Raw genomic sequence first — 15,402 nt, forward strand, 5'->3', positions numbered from 1 at the left:
TCGTGGAACGAATAAAATTGAAATCACCGAGGATTAACCAGTTCTCATCATCAGGTATATGTAGGTCAAATAACCAATTAGTAAAATCCACCCGACGCTGACCAGAACATGGGCCGTAGACATTGATCAATTTCCACGAGTCACTGGACTGTGTAGCAACAAAAGAGACACCCACAGCAAATGAATCAACGTACCAAGGTGTGCCCACAAACACGGAGCTATTCCAGATAATAATAAGACCACCCGAGGCACCCACAGATGGGGCAAACACAAATTTATCAAACCGCTTAGGGCAGAAAATTTAATAAACGCCAGATCAAAAGATTCACGCTTTGTTTCCTGGATACATATCACAGAGCAACCACTAGAATCGATAGCATTTCTGAGAGCCAAAGGTTTAGCATCGGAGTTGATGCCCCGGATGTTCCACGACAAAACATTCCACGACTTATTCATGAACCAGCAAAAGTTCAGTCTCCAGCTCCCGTGGACGAGCGCTGATCATCCAGCAGCTTCTCGGGGGAAAGAGCATCCTGCGCAATCCCGCAGCGTTTGCCCATCTGTTGAAGATCTTCAATCATCATAGGAGGGGGACAATCATCAGACCGAACCTGCACGGGGGCAGCAGCCAAAGAAACAGCTGTGATAAAAGAAGTTTCGCGTGGTTTCACCCGTGACTTAGAGCGTTTGATGTCAGAGACGTGGTTGATCTTGAAACCATCATACTTAGTAGAACGAGTACTTCTTCTGACAGTGGTTGTGTCAAGAGGCACAAGCACATTGCGGGACTGGGAGGCATTATAAAGAGAAGTAGAAGCAATCACCTGAAGAGCCGACTCTTGAACAGACAAGGTCACTGGATGTAACTCTGCATCTTGGGGGGCAAGTCTTGAAATCTCCTTAAGACCAGGAGAACGAGCCGCCCTCCCCCAAGCAGTGTCAAACGCTGAAAACCTGCATTCAGTGGCCTCCTGCAGCCAAGACGACGGGATGATGGCAGCCCCCATCTGAAAGATTGAACTGAACACCTCAGTCAGAACATCACGCTCTGGGACTATGCCCTCCAGCCAGGTAGACACAGCAACATTCAACTGATTCTGTATAAACTTGAAAGGATTGAGAGGAAACATAACAGCCTCAGATGTCTGAAAGGTTAGGGCTGGCGTATATATGCGTTTGAGCATCCCTCCCATCCAGAGCAACAAATCATGATCGACAGTCACAAAGAAACTAGCTGAATTTCCTCCAGCTCTGACGAACGCAAGTCGTGCAGTAGGATTCCCAAGCACAAAACCATCCGCCAATGCTTCCACCGCGTGAAACTCTAAGTCAGAAGACCAAACATCTGACAGGTTATCCTGGACATTGATTTCAGGATCTACCCCATCCATCAGAGACAGTCCATCGTACTGAAAGAACGTTCTGAAACTGAACCCTGTGTATGGCGGAGGAACCACAGGCCACAAAGGCCAACCATTATCCTGGAATTGCACCTGGGCCGGTTCTGGGGCGTGCCATGCCGCTTCATTCAGAGCCTCTTAGGCAGCCATCTCATCAATTCATGCTTGCTGCATGAGGGTGTAGTAGGGAAGCTCATAAGGGTGGGGTGATGCATTCAAAAGCGGAGGAGCATCTTCATTGCCAACTAAATTGGGAATAGTATTCCTGCCATTCAGAACATACACCGGTACAGACCAGGATCGAGTAAGCCCTGGCAGCAAACCAACCCTGGTAACCAACAGACTGTGTGGCACTTCAGCCACATCTTTGATATGACATTTAACCAGAACTCTAGCTTTGTTGAAACCCGGACGTGGCCACACAAGGAGCTTTCCAAAATTAGAAACGGCCTTATGAATATAGTGCTCAGTCTGGTAATCCATAGGGAAAGCTAGAAACATAACCCAAACCTCATATTCAAAAGCAGGCATGCGCATATTGAGACCTTCATCATGAGGTACTAGAGAAAAAGTAGAGTCCTCAGACAGATCGTGAGGTCCCTCCCTAATTGCAACATCCCGACTCTCCATATCCGCAAAGACCACACAGCCAATTCCTAACGGGTAAATAAAATCATCCACCAAATCATACTCTAGATCCCCAGTAATGATGCGACAGACCTGGGCCAACCAGAGCTCCTTTTGATGATCAGGGATTGGAGGATGGACTGTAACAATGGCATACCTGTCATGGTTGAGGGGCGGATCATCGACCACCATGACATGGCGCTGAACGCGACGAGCAGGGCCACGGTCGAAGGTCGATCCAACCGGGGCGAAAGCGAACGGGCGCACTAGAAAGTTCGCCATAGCTAGAGCTGTCGGAGGTGTGGAATCCACCGAAAGAGGAATCGCCGATGACGGACAGCAAGAAATCGGTGGGAGCGGGGGCAATGAAGGTTGGGGTGGTGAGCTCGAGGACGCCGGCTGACTCGATTGGGGTTTTTGGCAGGCTGAAGTGACTACACCTTGACGAGGGAGGCGTATCGTCAAGCGTTGAGCGGTGGCCACTTCCGAGGAGCGTGGGATTTTCTGTTTTTGTTTCCAAATCCAACGGGCCCGCATATCCCTCGCCACACGGGCCATACCAACAACCATAGAATTACCAAACACAGACGCGTCCAGCTCACCCCGAGGCAGGATCCTCTCAGATTCTGTTTCTGGTAAATATTTTGGTGCCCAAACCAAATGAGGTAAAGCATTGCAATAGCTGGGCTTACGGGCCACATGACCCAGACGGTGGCAGAACGTGCAACGACGAAGCCCAGGAAGGTCCTTACGTTATCGAGGAGGTCTATCGTTCCGGTGCCATAAAAATCAACAACTTCGAGGGCACAAATCCGAAGGTGGTGAACGGTCAAAGAATCAAACATTATATCTCAGGTAATCCTATAAATGTCGAAACCAATGTTACTGAAACCGTAACCCCGGAGGAATACATAAGGGACACTTTCCGGAACGTTTCAGACTCCGAAAAGGAATAGGTATGTGGTACGGTAAGTAAACCGACTCCAAAACAGTTCTAATGGTAATTTTTCTCCATTTTGGAATATTTAGAAAAATAGAAAAATAAGAAGCAGTCCGGGAAGGACACGAGGCCTCCACGTGGGTGGAGGGCGCGCCCTACCCCCCTGGGCGCGCCCCCTGCCTCGTGGGTACCTCGTGTGCTCTCCGGACTCCGTTTTCTTGCACGATACGTATTTTGGTCGGTAAAAATTCATTATATAATCTCCCGAAGGTTTTGGCTCCTGTATCATGCAATTGTCCTTTGTTCTTGTTTCGAGCTGCTTCTGTAGCAGATTTGGAGCAAGATGTCATCTCAGGATTCCGACGGAGAGAGCTATGTCTCACACCTCATTGCTGACCCAAGGACCTATGGGGATCTATCTCCTTGTGGTCGAACTACAGATGAGGAGGAGGATGCTCATTTGATGATGATCAATGATTTAAGTTCGGAGGAGGAGGATGTCCCTCTACCTCAACCTGGGGATATGCACGTGAAGTTCAAGAAATCTAGTCTCCCTAAGAGGGCTAAACTATCTAACAACCGATCTATTCCGTCTCGTTTTCGGCAGAAAAGCAAAGGAGATTTATTTGACAAGATCTTGAAGCTGGAATCGGAGGTCGATGATTTAAAAGAGGAAATTGCCCTTCTCAATTACAGTATGAAGAAGCTAAAGACACAACTGTCATCATCAACAACTCCATCATCACCATCTCCGAAGAAGGAGACATAATCATATGGGTATGTGCACTCCCCTTGGCAACTGCGAAGCTTGGGGGAGGTGCCCCGGTATCGTATCACCACCACACTCCTATCTTTACCGTTTTTCTTAGTTCAATCCTTTTAGTAATATCTTGATCTAGTAGAATAAAGTTTTGGTATGATCTAGATTTGAGTTTTGCTTTATGATCCCTTTATGTAATCAAGTCTGTGAGCTATATAATAAAGATTAGTGTTAAGTCGAGGACTTGATTATTTTGCTATGATCTTGAGTGAATAAAAGAAAAGAGAAAGAATAAAAAGAAACAAAGAGATCATATTGATCTTATGGAGAGTAATGACTTCACATAGAAAGAGTATGATGATTAAAAATTGTTGAGAGTTGACAGACATAGCTTTGGTCATCGTTGAAATTAATAGGAAGTAATAAAGAAAGAGAGGTTTCACATATAAATATACTATCTTTAACATCTTTTATGATTGTGAGCACTCATGGAAATATGACATGCTAAAGAGTTGATGTTGGACAAGGAAGACAACGTAATGGGTTATGTTTTCTTATATCGGAAATAAAGTATATTGTCATGGATCCAACATGTTGAGCTTGCCTTTCCCCCTCATGCTAGCCAAATTCTTTGCACCAAGTAGAGATACTACTTGTGCTTCCAAATACCCTTAAACCAGTTTTGCCATGAGAGTCCACTATATCTACCTATGGATTGAGTAAGATCCTTCAAGTAAGTTGTCATCGGTGCAAGCAATAAAAATTGCTCTCTAAATATGTATGATTGATTGGTGTGGAGGAAATAAGCTTTATACGATCTTGTGATGTGGAAGAAATAAAAGCGACGGACTGCATAATAAAGGTCCATATCACAAGTGGCAATATAAAGTGACGTTCTTTCGCATTAAGATTTTGTGCATCCAACCCTGAAAGCGCATGGCAACCTCTGCTTCCCTCTGCGAAGGGCCTATCTTTTATTATTACCTTCTACCTTATGCAAGAGTCATGGTGATCTTCACCTTTCCTTTTTACATTTTATCCTTTGGCAAGCACAGGATGTTGGAAAGATCCATATATATATATCCAATTGGATGTGGGTTAGCATGAACTATTATTGTTGACATTACCCTTGAGGTAAGAGGTTGGGAGGCGAAACTATAAGTCCCTATATTTCTCTGTGTCCGATTAAAACTCCGTAACCACAAGTATTGCGTGAGTGTTAGCAATTGTGAAAGACTAAATGATAGTTGAGTATGTGGACTTGCTAAAAAGCTCTGACATAGACTGTTTCTGATGTTATGATAAATTGCAATTGCTTCAATGACTGAGATTATAGTTTGTTGATTCTCAATAAAGTTTCTGATTCATACTTTGCATTGTGAATAGATTATTACTTGAGCATAAGAGATTATATGACATTACCCTTATATGTTGCTGTTATGAGAATAATCATGATGCCCTCATGTCCATATTTTATTTTATCGACACCTCTACCTCTAAACATGTGGACATATTTATCGTTATCGGCTTCCGCTTGAGGACAAGCGAGGTCTAAGCTTGGGGGAGTTGATACGTCCATTTTGAATCATGCTTTTATATCGATATTTATTGCATTATGGGCTATTATTACACATTATGTCACAATACTTATGCCTATTCTCTCTTATTTTACAAGGTTTACATAAGGAGGGAGAATGCCGGCAACTGGGATTCTGGGTTGGAAAAGGAGCCAATATTAGAGACCTATTCTGCACAACTCCAAAAGTCCTGAAACTCCACGAAAGTTATTTTTGGAAATAATAAAAAATACTGAGCGGAAGAAATACCAGAGGGGGCCCACACCCTGGCCACGAGGGTGGGGGCGCCCTACCCCCGGGCGCGCCCCCTGCCTCGTGGGCCCTTGTTGGCCCTCCGATGCCCATCTTCTGCTATATGAAGTCTTTCGTCTGAAGAAAAATCGTAAGCAAGCTTTCGGGACGAGACTCCGCCGCCACGAGGCGGAACCTTGGCGGAACCAATCTATTGCTCCGGTGGAGCTGTTCTGCCGGGGAAACTTCCCTCCGGGAGGGGGAAATCATCGCCATCGTCATCACCAACGCTCCTCTCATCGGGAGAGGGCAATCTCCATCAACATCTTCACAAGCACCATCTCCTCTCAAACCCTAGTTCATCTCTTGTATCCAATTCTTGTCTCCAAGCCTGGGATTGGTACCTGTAGGTTGCTAGTAGTGTAGATTACTCCTTGTAGTTGATGCTAGTTGGTTTATTTGGTGGAAGATCATATGTTCAGATCCTTTATGCATATTAATACTCCTCTGATTATGAACATGAATATGCTTTGTGAGTAGTTACGTTTTTTCCCGAGGACATGGGAGAAGTCTTGCTATTAGTAGTCATGTGAATTTGGTATTCGTTCGATATTTTGATGAGATATATGTTGTCTATCCTCTAGTGGTGTTATGTGAACATCGACTACATGACACTTCACCATTATTTGGGCCTAGAGGAAGGCATTGGGAAGTAATAAGTAGATGATCGGTTGCTAGAGTGACAGAAGCTTAAACCCTAGTTTATGCGTTGCTTCATAAGGGCTGATTTGGATCCACATGTTTCATGCTATGGTTAGGTTTACCTTAATACTTCTTTTTTGGTTGCGGATGCTTGCAATAGGGGTTAATCATAAGTGGGATGCTTGTCCAAGTAAGGACAGAACCCAGGCACCGGTCCACCCACATATCAAATTATCAAAGTACTGAACGCGAATCATATGAATGTGATGAAAACTAGCTTGACGATAATTCCCATGTGTCCTCGGGAGCGCTTTTCTCCATATAAGAAATTGTCCAGGCTTGTCCTTTGCTACAAAAAGAATTGGGCCAACTTGCTGCACTTTATTTACATTTGTTACTTGTTGCTCGTTACAAATTATCTTATCACAAAACTATATGTTACCTATAACTTTAGTGCTTGCAGATAATACCTTGCTGAAAACCGCTTATCATTTCCTTCTGCTCCTCATTGGGTTCGACACTCTTACTTATCGAAAGGACTACGATAGATCCCCTATACTTGTGGGTCATCACCCGTCCTTGTACAGGACTGCATAAAGAAAGCGGTGCTGATCTGGTGTCCGACGCCCCTTCCCGAAGACCCCGCGTCTGCCCTGCTGACGCGTATGTTAACACCGACACCGTACCAGGTGTCTGCAGAGGGGGGTGAGAGCGGGGAGCCCAAAGGAGATGCCCGCCTTGAGGATGATTCAAACGTTGTGTTCGGGGAAACAGAAACCCTTTTGCCCAAGGGCAAAGATGTAGAGGGGGCCTTCCATTGCAAGAAGAGGGCCGCTTTTGGAGGTCAGGAGGGGAAACCTTCTAAGAAAGGGAAAACGCAATCGTCGGGCGGCTCAGGTCAGGCGAGCGATGTTGCTGCAGAGCTTGATGATGAGGACGAACGTCCGGCCAGACCGTAAGTGACACAGGGTACTTTAACCATACCTCATTCCTTTCTTATTACTGAAGTAATCCTCCGATATATGCACATCCTCGCAGGTTAACGCCTGGTGTTTCTCAATCGTCCTCCTCCTCGGGAGACCTTCTGCCAGAGATGATGGAGAGTGACACACCTTCTCCGGCCTCCTCGCCCAATAGGGCGGATGATCTTGAGGTGTCGTCCCGGAGGGCTCCTCCCCACCGGCAAGTAGCGCAGGAAATGAGGAAGGAGTTGCCCGAAGGTGGCGCCTCTGTCACTCAGGGTTCGGGGATCAAGATTGACGGCCCCAAACTATCCGGTTTACAGCCGGAGGTGATTCTGGAGGCGGGTAAGCGGATTCCTTCAAAGGAGTGTCGTGCTCCGGCGGCGGTGTCCGAAGACCCAGGAGTGCCGGGGACGCTGACGGACATGCTGCGATGAGCGTCCGTTTCGGAAGAGCACCGTGCCTTAATGGTTACGGTGGTTAAGAAGGTTCTCTCCGCGAAGAGCGGGTTGGACGAGGCCTTTATGAGCCTTCTGAGAGGTTTTGAGGTTTGTGATGTAATGTTGCCAATTGAATGATATTGACAGAATGCACCTGTTGTTATGCAGTAGCCCCTAAGACTCGGATTGCCTTCCAAAGGAAGCAATCGGAGGATCAAAAAAGATATGCTCAGGTACTAATTTTGATTTAATTTGGAATACAGGCTACCGCCCCTCCTGCCACTACTCGAAGTACGGAGGTGGCTGAACTGCAGCGAAAGCTAGATATTGCGGAGGGTGACATTGCATTGGTCAACAAACGTCTTGACAACTCGCAAGGTATATATTTCGAGCATTCCTTACACCAATGTGCTTGTAATTTAAGCCTGACTCTGAAAAAGAGTTTTATATGAAATGTGCATGAATGCAGATGGTGCCGCCGCCGTGGAAGCCCTTCGGGCGGAGCTGACCCGGGTCAAGGAGCAGGCCCGGTTTAGTTATGCGGCTGCCGAAAAGGCATCGGCTGAGTTGAAAGCTGAACACGCTGCGCGGCGCCAAGACAAGGAGAAGATGTCCACCATGGCGCGCGAGTTAGAGAATGCGGCTAGCCGCTGCAAACTTCTTGAGAAAGAAAATGAAGTCAAAACGACTGAACTTGATAAGGCCTTACGAGAGGCAAGAGAAGCACGGTCTGAATCCAGAGCAGCCCGAGAGGAGATCTGGCAAGCTGGGGAGATTGTGGCTGGCAAGCCCTTTTTCCTACAGGCTAAGTTCGGAGATCCGAACTATGCTCAGCTTAACCAAGTGTGGAGTTCTCCGGACAAGTTTTTAGACTTGCCGAAGAGTTCTTCCGATGCGGCGCAATTTTACCATGCGCAAGAGTGGTATCAACGGAGAAGCTTTTCTGGTCACAATGTGGCGCGTTGGAGCGCCCTTTGTTGTTGAATGAACAGATGTCCCAGTGGGCGGAGCTGCATAGGATATCAGGCGCTGCCATGAAGAACGTCGTAGTCCGGTTGTGGCCGACTGAACCTGTTCCGAGTAGTTACTTCGGCCTGGTGCAGCGGCTTATTGATGCGGTGGCGCGTATTGACGTTGTGAAGCGGTCGGCGTGCATTGAAGGTGCACGGATGACCTTTGCCCGTGTCAAGACATTCTGGGGGAAGATGAAGGCCATCGATGTTGCGGCGAAGAGTCCACCCAAAGGCAAGGACCGTCCGGAACCGGAGCACTATTTTGAAGACGTCCTAGAGGCCGCCCGCTTGATAGAGAGTCAGTGCTCGAAAGACATAATGTTCGAGTAATGTGTATAAGTGTTGTAACAGACAACTTTATGGTTAATCTGTTTTCATCTTTTGCTCGAAAGCTTGTATTCCTCCTGTGCGGCCGTTTTATTGTAATCTGAAAGTTTTCCAGTCGTCGGCTTCAGCCCCCTCGTAGGAAATACGGGGGTGTTTGATGTCTACTACGCAACCTTCTTCTTGTAGACATTGTTGGGCCTCCAAATGCAGAGGTTTGTAGGAAAGTAGCAAATTTCCCTCAAGTGGATGACCTAAGGTTTATCAGTCCGTGGGAGGTGTAGGATGAAGATGGTCTCTCTCAAGAAACCCTGCAACCAAATAACCAAGAGTCTCTTGTGTCCCCAACGCACCCAATACAATGGTAAATTGTAAAGGTGCACTAGTTCGGCGAAGAGATGGTGATACAAGTGCAATATGGATGGTAGATATAGGTTTTTGTAATCTGAAAATATAAAAACAGCAAGGTAGCAAGCGATAAAAGTGAGCACAAATGGTATTGCAATGCTAGTAAACAAGGCCTAGGGTTCATACTTTCACTAGTGCAAGTTCTCTCAACAATAATAACATAATTGGATCATATAACTATCCCTCAACATGCAACAAAGAGTCACTCCAAAGCCACTAATAGCGGAGAAAAAACGAAGAGATTATGGTAGGGTACGAAACCACCTCAAAGTTATTCTTTCGGATCGATCTATTCAAGAGTTCGTACTAGAATAACACCTTAAGACACATATCAACCAAAACCCTAATGTCACCTAGATACTCCAATTTCACCTCAAGTATCCGTGGGTATGATTATATGATATGCATCACACAATCTCAGATTCATCTATTCAAACCAACACAAAGTACTTCAAAGAGTGCCCCAAAGTTTCTACCGGAGAGTCAAGAAGAAAACGTGTGCCAACCCCTATGCATAGGTTCATGGGAGGAACCCGCAAGTTGATCACCAAAACATACGTTAAGTCGATCACGTGATATCCCATTGTCACCACAGATAAGCACGGCAAGACATACATCAAGTGTTCTCAAATCCTTAAAGACTCAATCCGATAAGATAACTTCAAAGGGAAAACTCAATCCACTACAAGAGAGTAGAGGGGGAGAAACATCATAAGATCCAACTATAATAGCAAAGCTCGCGATACATCAAGAATGTACCACCTCAAGAACACGAGAGAGAGAGAGAGAGATCAAACACATAGCTACTGGTACATACCCTCAGCCCCGAGGGTGAACTACTCCCTCCTCGTCATGGAGAGCACCGGGATGATGAAGATGGCCACCGGTGAGGGATCCCCCCTCCGGCAGGGTGCCGGAATAGGGTCCCGATTGGTTTTTGGTGGCTACAGAGGCTTGCGGCGGCGGAACTCCCGATCTATTCTGTTTTCTGGAGGTTTCAGTATTTATAGGATTTTTTGGCGTAGGTCTCATGTCAGGGCGGTCTCCGGGTTGTTCACGAGGCAGGGGCCCACGCCCAGGGGGGTGGGCATGCCCCCCACCCTCGTGGGCAGCCCGGGACTCTCCTGGCCCAACTCTTTTACTCCGGGGGTTTCTTTTCGTCCAGAAAAAATAAACAAAAATTGGCACGTCAATTGGACTCCGTTTGGTTTTCCTTTTCTGCAAAACTTTAAAACAAGGAAAAAACAGAAACTGGCACTGGGCTCTAGGTTAATAGGTTAGTCCCAAAAATCATATAAAATAGCATATAAATGCATATAAAACATCCTAGAAGGATAATATAATAGCATGAATACTTCATAAATTATAGATACGTTGGAGACGTATCAGTGTTCGGAAAAGCATTGAATCACTCTTTATCCAACGTCTCGGTCCATGAAGGAGGTGATAATGCGGCGAACCAGGCAATCGGACTATAGGGCGTTAACACTTTCACTTAGCCATAGGAGTTTTATGGCGGGGCTACGACATAGCCCCTAGTATGTATGCGGCGTATTATAATTTTTGTGCCTTACATGTTTTGATCTGAAAAAGATCCTTCGTGTGACACGGAGAATTGCTAAAGATTCGAATAAGTCGTCAAGTGGTTGACCAGCTCTCACCGCATCATGACAGTCAGTTTTCGGCTTTCTCTACTGAGGCGCTCATCCGGTCAAAGCCAGTGCACAATCGCAGTAGTTCTCACTTTACTACCCTAGCCGATAGAGCGGAACATAGGGTAGCAAGCACAGGAGCCGGGCAACCCAACTATTGACCAAAGACAATGATCCGGAGCTGATGCATATAGGGCCAAACTTGCAACGTCTAAGTAAGCTATAGAGCTGTTCGGACTTTTATTGGCGACTCATTTGTTCCCATACCGAGCCCCTGGCAGGTTATGCCAAGGTGCGTCTTATAACACAGCCGTTAGGGCCTTACTCATTGTAGTAAGAGTACGGAGAATTAGTTCAGATATAGTTTACTGGGAGTGGAGCAACAAGCCAATGATAAATTCGTATATGGAAAGGAAAAACCACAACCCGGCTATTTGACATGCTCGGGGTCGGGGATGGAGGAAAAAAGGCATAGTACAGGCTCAGAATAAAGAGTGCGGTCTACAAAAAGCTGTTTTGGACCTCCTGTCGCACGTCTGCGCCGCCCGTCCTCGGGGAGGGGAGTCCTTAACGGAAGTAGCCCCTTAGGTGAATGTACGGATCCGAACTCCGATAGAGTCCGTTGTAGATGTTGTCCTGTTGGTCACCTGTTTTTGAGTTATAATAAAGAAAACTAAGTGAAACAGATAAAGAACGTTACGGGAATGCTTGCAGGGTTGTCCGTATTGTGCTTCCGCCGATCCCCATGGTATCTTGATCGCGTAGTGATGGACACGTGGTGTAAATCTGGCCGGCGCAGTGGGTGGGTGGCGGAAGCCGAACTGCTATTTCCGTTCTGAGAGTGGTCGAACTTCGGAGGGAAACTGTTTCTGCCCCCGGCGTTCGGCTGGCGAGCTGCTCCGTCGTCTTTATCGCTTGATGGCCTCCTCCCCTTGTGCTCAGTGTTAAGCTTGCCTGCCTGCTTGAAGACCCAACAGTTTTTGTTGGTGTGATTAGCTGGCTTATCAGGGTGACCGTGAATCTGACAAGGTCGGTCTAATATCCTGTCGAGGGCGGATGGTTCATCCTGGTTGGCCTTAAATGGCTTCTTCCGTTGACCGGGTTTCAGATTGTGAAATCCGGCATTGACCGCTGTGTCGCGTGATCTTTCATTATTGCTGCGACTGTTGTGTTCGTTTAATCATGGCTTGTCGTTGCCGTCTCAGATTTCGGAAGTGCCCGGGTCGCTGGCGTTGTTGCTCTTACGAGTGAGCCAGTTGTCTTCTCCCACACAAAAGCGAGTCATTAGAGCGGTAAGGGCTGTCATGGATTTAGGTCCTTCCTGGCCGAGGTGACGTGCTAGCCATTCATCCCGGACGCTGTATTTGAAGGCCGCAAGGGCTTCCGCGTCCGGACAATCGACAATTTGGTTCTTTTTTACTAAGAACCTAGTCCATAGTTCCCTGGCTGACTCGCCGGGCTCTTGGACAATATGACTTAAGTCATCGACATCTGGTGTCCGGACATGTGTTCCTTGGAAGTTGTCACGAAAGGCGTCTTCCAGATCTTCCTAGCTGCCAATAGAATTTTCTGGCAAACCGTTTAGCCATTACTGTGCTGGCCCCTTAAGCTTGAGAGGCAGGTATTTATTGGCATGAAGGTCGTCTCCGCGAGCCAAGTGGATATGGAGGAGGAAGTCCTCAATCCATACTGCGGGATCTGTTGTTCCATCGTATGATTCGATGTTGATGGGCTTAAACCCGTCTGGGAATTCATGCTCCATTACCTTGTTGGTGAAGCAAAGAGGGTGTGCGGCTCCTCTATGTTGGGCCACACTGTGAAGCACCTCCGGCGGACTCCGCTTACGGTTTTCAGACCGAGCGTGCTCGTATTTGTTGTGTCCGAATAGGTATCCGTTATTACTGGCCGGGGCATGTCTCCGCGATCTGTGTCTCGGTTTTGTGTGTCCTGTTCTACCCTTCGGGTCTTGTTGGATGTCGCGAGTGTTCCCCCGAGCTTCTTTATTCTTGCTTAGATGGCCGGATGGGTTGGCATGGTGCTTTGCTGGGGCTGCTGCTTTGCCCGGACCGAACTGTGGTCGGCCTACTGGCTTATTCGATGGTGGTGTGGGCTCCAAAGCCTTGCCATCGTATTGAGGGAGCCGCCTACTGTTGTGGTGGCTTTTGTCTGGGCCGCTAAGGCCGTATTCTTCGGCGGCCAGGACCTCGGTCCATCTATCGTTGAGTAAATCTTGGCTCACTTGAAGCTGCAGCTGCTTCCTCCTTAGGCTCCTTGCGGTGGCTATGAGCCGGCGTTTAAAGCGCTCCTGTTCTAGAGGTTCCTCAGGCGCGATGAATTCCTCGTTGCTGAGGCTCTCTTCTTCCTCGGAGAGTGGAAGACAACTACTATCCTCCGAGTCCCCGTATGCGGCCTGTTCATCAGGGCTATCCTGCCCGCTTTCCTAGTCCTCCTGCTCGGATCCTGTCTCAACGGGGTCTTCATTGTCCGGAGTATTATCACCTCCGGTGCTAGTATTGTTTTCTCTTGAGTGACGTGAATGAGAGTGCCGCCGGGGGAGCCGGTGTTCGGACTGTGTACCAGGAGGATTATCCTCGACTGGATCTTCATTGTCATCGTCGAGATCATCGTTGGGTGTGTCTACCATACACACGTCATACCAGGAAGTGGTCGCCCCACTTCTAGCGGATAGTAAGCTCTTGCTTTGCCCCTCATCGTCGTCAATACAGTCAATGTCTTCGGAGCAGGGGTCAGGCGTGTTGGTTGGGTCTTCGAGGTGGCTATGAAGTGGGTGGCGGGTGGGAAGCGAAATTCTCCATCATCCGCCGGAAGGTCGAACCGAACATAGTTTGGCGACGAGCCGTCTGCCAGGGATAGGCTTTTTAGTGAGTTTAGGAGGTCGCCCATGGGCGAGCGTTGGAAGATATCCGCGGCGCTGAACTTTAAGATCGATAGCCGATCGAGTTCGGTATCCGCTGGCTCGCAGGGTTCAGAACTCGATACTGGAGACAAGTGCAGGGTTCCGTTGATGCAAGTATCGTATGAAGTGGAACCTGCATGCGGCTCCAACGCCGCCGAATCCGTAGCCCCCATGATGGGGTTGAGTTTCCCGTCTTCGGATGACTTGATCTGCTCCGGGTCTAAGGCCAGAGTTGTTATAGGAGTTATCTCCTGGATACGGCCCGATGACAGGTTTAAACCATGTTCATCGGGGCGAAGGGGAGCGGTTGCCGCAGTCTCGAACCCGTCGAAGATCAAGTCTCCACGGATGTCTACAATGTAGTTTAGGCTTCCGAATCTGACCTGATGGCCAGGGGCGTAGCTATCGATTTGTTCCAGATGGCCGAGCGAGTTGGCCCGCAGTACGAAGCCGCCGAATACGAAGATCTGTCCGGGGAGGAAGGTTTCTCCCTGGACCACGTCATTACCGATGATCGAAGGGGCCATCAAGTCCTTTGTCGACGGCATAGTGGAACTCTCAATGAAAGAACCAATATCGGTGTCATAACCGGCGGATCTCGGGTAGGGGGTCCCGAACTGTGCGTCTAGGATCGATGGTAACAGGAGACGGGGGACAAAATGTTTACCCAGGTTCGGGCCCTCTGTATGGAGGTAATACCCTACTTCCTGCTTGATTGATCTTGATGAATATGAGTGTTACAAGAGTTGATCTACCACGAGATCGTAATGGCTAAACCCTAGAAGTCTAGCCTATAAGTATATGGTAATGAATCTGTCCTATCCGGACTATGCTCTCCGGTTTATATACACACCGGAGAGATCTAGTGTTACATGGAGTCGGTTACATAAGAGTAAATCTTCATACTCGGTCGCCAAGCTTCTCTTCCACGCCAAGTAGAGTCCAATCCGGACACGGGTATAGTCTTCGGCCTTCATGCCTTCACAGCCCATTAGTTCGGCCCAATAGATAACAGGTCGGACGCCCGAGGACCCCTTAGTCCAGGACTCCCTCACCGAGCTCATCGACTTCGACGTCGTGCATATCCGCCTGCCGTACAATGCCATCTTCGGGTATCAGGCCCTGGTTAAGTTCATGGCGGTCACCCACCACAGCTACAACATCCTCAAGATGCCGGGAAGCGGCGGAATCATCACGGTCCCATGTGAAGAGATAGATGCGGTGTGCTCCCTCGAGCGCGCCTTCCAAGCTGCAGCAATCGACGACCCCGACAGCAAAAGCGAGGGCCCTCCTGAGGCCCTCCCCAAGAAGAAGAAGCAGCTGTGCCGTGCAGGATCTCAGGAGGGCGGTGACGCAGCTGGGGCCTCGTCAGGATCAGCGCCCGCTGCGGGGGGACGCCTCCTTCCATCGCATAGGAAGGCGCGCCCGGCGCCCTCCTTGGGCAGGGCT

The sequence above is a fragment of the Aegilops tauschii genome, chromosome 3, assembly GCF_002575655.3.
Source record: "Aegilops tauschii subsp. strangulata cultivar AL8/78 chromosome 3, Aet v6.0, whole genome shotgun sequence".
Taxonomy (NCBI): Eukaryota; Viridiplantae; Streptophyta; class Magnoliopsida; order Poales; family Poaceae; genus Aegilops; species Aegilops tauschii.